This window comes from Lipotes vexillifer, unplaced genomic scaffold (genome assembly GCF_000442215.2).
Source record: "Lipotes vexillifer unplaced genomic scaffold, Lipotes_vexillifer_v1.1 scaffold15, whole genome shotgun sequence".
Lineage (NCBI taxonomy): Eukaryota > Metazoa > Chordata > Mammalia > Artiodactyla > Lipotidae > Lipotes > Lipotes vexillifer.
The window spans coordinates 1,501,479-1,507,061 of NW_006784589.1; the positions used below are offsets into that span (position 1 = coordinate 1,501,479).

At 46.1% G+C, this 5,583-nt stretch overlaps 1 pseudogene; it reads right to left on the bottom strand.

Annotated features, from left to right (window-relative positions):
- Positions 1 to 2,726: 2,726 nt before the first annotated feature.
- The window catches only part of LOC103076912 (putative deoxyribonuclease TATDN2 pseudogene), a 3,092-nt pseudogene continuing 235 nt past the window's right edge, over positions 2,727 to 5,583 (bottom strand).

The following is a 5,583-nucleotide window of genomic DNA, read 5'->3' on the forward strand; positions in this document are numbered from 1 at the left end:
TGAAACAAGTGTTCTTTACTGTATTCAAGAAATAAGTAAAGGAAGATTGTGAGTTTTGACTTAGGCCACTCTGGATGTACTACACTCAGAAAAGGCCATATTGCTCACTCCCATTCCTAAAGAAATAAAGCTGAATTATGGCAAGGTTCTCTCCTGCACGTTAGAAACACTGCAGAGTATGGTCTGTGCGTTTGCCATCAAAATTGTAGAGGGAGAGGAGCAGGTAAGGAAAGTATTTTCTCCATATAAGAAGGAGATCATTTTTTTTTTTGGAAAGGAAACTTACTTTAATTATAATATGTGTATATCCTGTTTATCTTATTGATTGTGTGCTTACAAAAGCAACCGTTCATTCACACCCATTTTTTAAATGCTCACTTGGTAATGTCACTTTGCTAGAATCAGATGAATAACACTGTGTTCCCCACAGATCTTATGTTGTGAGAAAGGTAAATGAAAGAGGATGTTAGAATGTGATGAGTGGAGATATGCACAAAATGTGGTAAAGGGTATCGCAACAGCAAGAGTGTGACTAAGGTCGTGTTTCCAAAGAACTTGAGCTCACTGAATTGTACCTCAAGTTAATCAAATTAATCTAGAAGAACTTTGAGAAACACCTTCTTGGGTATTTGTGGCTCACATTAGCATATTACAGGAAATGTGAAATGAAAAAAAAATCTGAGGAACTTTGTACAACTCATTATTTACCAAAAGTGTGTGCCCATGGAACCCTCTTCCCTAAAATTGTTTATCACAAGCTCAGGGCTCCAGTGGGTTGAGGGACACACTGTGAACAATGTCTATTTAAAGTGTACATTAAATGGAAAAAAACCTTCCTAACTCAAAACATTGGCTTAAATTTTGAACGTCTTCTGTCTTGAAAAATATAATCAAGTTGCACCTTTAACCCTGCATCAGCTTCTTTTGTTCTACTAAGGAAAGTGAAGCACTTCAGCTACAGCTTTCTTCTTCTCAAAAGACTGGATTCCCAACAAAGGGGAAATCTATGCTATACTCAGTGTTATTTATAGGAAATATGAACTGTCAAGTTCCTGGTAGAGCTTGATCTTTTTCATTTATTTCTTTTATTGTGGATGACATCTACCGGCAGAATATAGGTGGCCTTTCAACCTTGCCTTGCCTTGTAAATTAAAGAGGAATGCTAGAACTAGGATGGCTTATTACTCTATTCTCTTACTAATATCTGCCACGTCGCCCAAATACTATCATTAACTGCCAGGTGTTAACGAAGTTAGTTATTCATTCATATGTTAATCCAAGAAATCTTTGCTGAGTGCCTGCTCCATTCCAGGCACTCTTCTAACATCCGGTGTATGTACAGTGTGAACGAGACTAACAAGCTTGTAAACTTACAATATAGTGGGGAAGATAACCAATGAACAAACATATCTATTAACAACACAATCTCAGACAAGGCTAAGTGCTAGGATTAAATCAAAATAGTAAGTCCAGGATTTTTTTTCCTCCCAGGTGAGGTGAACACTTACAGACTGGTGGTCAGGGAGGGCTTCTCCGTGGAGGAGACTTCTGAGCTGAGAACCAGATGGTGAGGAGCCAGCTGATTTTTCTGGATCCTCACAAACAGGCACAAAGGAAACTAGAGAAGTCTGAAGTATGCTGGGCCTCTTTTCATTGATTTAGTTTTCAAGAGTAAAAGAGATTTTCCATTTTAAAAATGGAATTTCTCATCCAGTAATCGGACTCCTATACTTAGGTGTGTGCCTTGGATGGCAAAGCTAAATTTCCTAACTCAAATGTTTTCCTTAAAATGTGGGTTCCTTTTAATTTCTCAAGGAGGAAGGCTGTTTGCCAAATGGGCAGCTGAAGCTCTTCTCTGTTTCTGCCCTTGTGGAGAATGGTATTTCTAAGTGATATACATTTGGGCCTTGTTAAGAATCAGAGCAATTTGAATGAAGAGTTGCTATTACTAGTATGCTAGTTATCTGAAGAGCTTTGGAATTATCCAAGTGTGGGGAGGGAGTTCAGTTCAGATTCAAAACTCATCTCCTCAGTGGTTGTAAAATTCAACCGATTTGGCTCCCATCAATTCTAAGGTCCCCCACAGCCCTCCCTGGCACATTATGACTATTAACTAATTTTTGTCTAAATTGATTTCCTCTTAGATGAAATGCTACTGTTGGTTTATCTTTAGAAATAAGAAATTGCAAGTTGAACAGTCACTGAATTTACAAATTTAACAACAACCCATATGGACTATAGAATTCCTATAATAACAAACACATTTTGGGAATAAACGGAACAAATCACCTAGCTCACTTCTAAAATTCAACATTCCTTGCTTTGTTTTTTTTTTAAAGACAAGTAGGTGGGTGACTTTAGCCACCAACTGCTCAGAAACACAGGCTGCAGAGAACAGGGATTTGGATTAGCAAACCAGAACCTTATGGAACTCTTTCTTCTCTACTGACTACCCTGGCACAACTGGGCTGGAAGGAAACCCCTAATAACATCAAGGGCAGTTCCCCTTAGTCTTCCTCCCATCCCACTGCACCCCACCCTACCAGCCAGAAGCAGAAGTCTTATGAAGAAGTTTTGTGGAGAACATCCTGTCCTGGTTTCTTCTGTTCCAATGGGCTTGCCAAACACATCCTTGACCTGGGACACAGGCAGAGTTCAAACCAAGTCTATGTTGTCAGCCTGCTGGTCTCCCTTTTCTGGAAGACTCCTGAGTGTGCCCTCTCTGCTTAAATATTGTAGAGGCGACTAGTGTTCTCTCGTAAGGTGGCCAAGGTGTGGGAGAGTGGCTGATCTTTGATTCTGGCAATCTCTTGAACTGTATGCAGGGCCAGGCCTGGATGGGAAAATGGGCAAAGGCTTTTGGGAACCCCACGAGGGAGGAAGTAAGGAGCATCGGTTTCCACGACGATTCTCTCCAGTGGGATCTTTTTCAGAGCATCGTGGACCTCCCAGGCAGAAGAGTAAGTCAGGACTGCAGTGAAGCCCACAGACATGTTGGGGAAGTAGTCCAGAAGGGGTTCGATGACTGCGTAACTGCCAATGAAGCAATGCCAATGGATCTTGTAGTCAGAGGGCACAAATTTTTTCAGGATGGCCATCAGATCTTTCTCAGCTGCTCGGCAGTGGATCACCACGGGCTTGTTTAGAGACACGGCCAGCTGCAGCTGTCTCTCAAATATCTTGTGCTGCTGTGGGACAGGTGTGCTGCACTTATGGGAGTAATCCAAGCCAATTTCTCCATATGCTACAGCCTTGGGGTGCCGTAAGGCTTCCACAATATCTATTTCGTGACTCATACGGTAGTAACGTGCAAAATGGGGGTGACAGCCAAAGGCCCCCCAGACCAGATCCTCTTTCAACAGCTCCACCCATATACCATCCTTCAGTGTGCGAGGATCACAGAAATCAGAGATGCAGCCGTGAAATTCCTTAGGGAAGGAGCAGCTATAAACTTCTCTGAACTTCTTAAACGTCCCTGTGAAAGACAACCTGGAATAGAGCATGTCCAGGTGACAATGGGTATCAATGAAACCCTCCTGTAGGCTTTTTTTCCAGTGGCTCCTTGGCAGGGAATGAGATGCATGTCCTCCCCAAGAACGTGATGGTGTCTCCTCTTGGAAATGGTGTCTCCTCTCCTTCATCCTGGCTTCTGAACTTCTGGAGAAATGAAATGAATGAGAATTCGGAGACTGATCTTCTTCTGATGACTTCAGTTCTCTGGACCAGGTTGGGGAGTACACTGGAAAATTGAAGGTATAGCCACTCAAGAAACTCTGGCTGCTCTTCCCAGCCTGGGATGTGTTGCTGCTGCTGCTGCCGCCCATGGAGAGAGAGCAAGGAGGCTTGGGACTACTGGGCCAGTAGCTGGCAGGGTCATGACAAGGACCACTATACAAATTAGGCCAGCAGGTGACAGGCTCAGCTGTGAAGGATGGAGGCCTTGAAATTCTTGCGGGACTGAGTGAGATTGGCTCCTCCTGAGGGAATCTGAAGGCAGAAGTCTCATGCACGTCAGACCAGCCACCTCCTGAAGAAGGGTGCTCAATTACCATACTCTTATCTTGATGCTTTTGGATTTGTGAATGATAGTCAGGTCTGTCTAGAAATTTTAGGGCTGGAGAGCTGCCTTCAAAAATGAGTGCCCTTGGGTCACCAAGTGGCTTCTCACGATGTACCATCATTCTCCTGTCACAGAAGTCGCTGATCTCTATCTTCTTCTCTCTGACCTCTGAGGCAGACACTATTCTTTGAGGAGCAGAGAAGGGGACATCCGTGGCTGATCTACCTCCAGAGCTGGGCTGCTGTCTTGTGCTCCATTTTGTACTAGTGGCAGCCTCTCCTTCTGCCATCAATGGTCCCAGGATGCCCTGGATTGCCTTCACATATATCATTGAAGAGCCTTGGTCTTGCTGTCTATCCCAGCTTCTCTGGCCCCCGTCTGCTTCCTCAGTCTCATTATTCTGACCCTCAGCTATGGCTGCAAATTCAGGGTTTATGGAGCTATAGAAACTACGTTTGGAATTACCCGTAAGGTTGTAGACATCCTTTGAAGAAGCCATTTCTTCTAGAACGGGGCTGGCAAAGCACAAAGGGGATGGCGCTGAGGCGATTCCACGGACGAGAGGAACCCGGAGTGCTCCGAATCAGGTCGTCTTTGGCGGCTGCTCCACCCACACGCGAACCTGAGGAATGGGAAAAGTATAAAGAGAAGTAAAATGAGGAGGTGGAATTTCCCTGACAGGATGAACCCCAGAAAACCTCGGCTTGAAGGCCACAAGGACCTCCTTCTGAGCTTTCAGGCACCCGGGCGGCTAGGCTCCCCTGAACGTAATGCAGAGCCCTAAGCTGGCTGGCTGGAGGAGGCCACGTCACTGGGCCCCCAGAGGCATCCGCGTTTGCTGGGGGATCCTTGTGGTCCTTTACCTTGCGCCGCTCCCACTCCCGCGGCTTAGGGAACTTTCTCCTTTCTTTCACTCGCCCATCACAGTTCTCCGTGTTCCAGAGATGTCAAAGTCCTTCCACTCAGTTTGTGATCTCAAAACTATTTGGAAAAGTCACAAAGATCCAGGATCGACTGAAGGCTTGGCTCAGCATCCAAGCCCTCAGCGAGCTCCCGAGAAAAATGGTGGCGACTTTTTTTTTTGCAGTTACTTGCGGGGCGTCAAGGCACTTACGGGATATCAAAGCACTTCCGGGGCTAGAAAGCTCTTCTATTTGGTTTGGAATACAAGGCCCTTGTGAGATGTCAGAGCCCTCGAAAAGGCTGGAAGGTAATTTAGGGACCCCACACAGGGGCCCCTGAGCTGGGCTGGTGGCCTAGAGGTCCAGGCTGCCAACGGAGTACAGGAGGGCGGGGCTGAACCCAGCGCTGGAGGAGGTGGGGGGAGGGCACAACTCCTTCCACCCACCCGCCCTGGCCACCGGAAGTACTCCCGCAACACAGGGTGCCCCCCCCATTCTGCTTCTACCTCAGGTCTGTTCCCTCCTCTCCACAGCTGTCCCTCCCCCCCGCCCGCCCCTGCCTCGTGTGCGTCACAGCCAGGCCGCCACTGGAGTTGCCGCCATTGCTTGCTTTTTGTTACT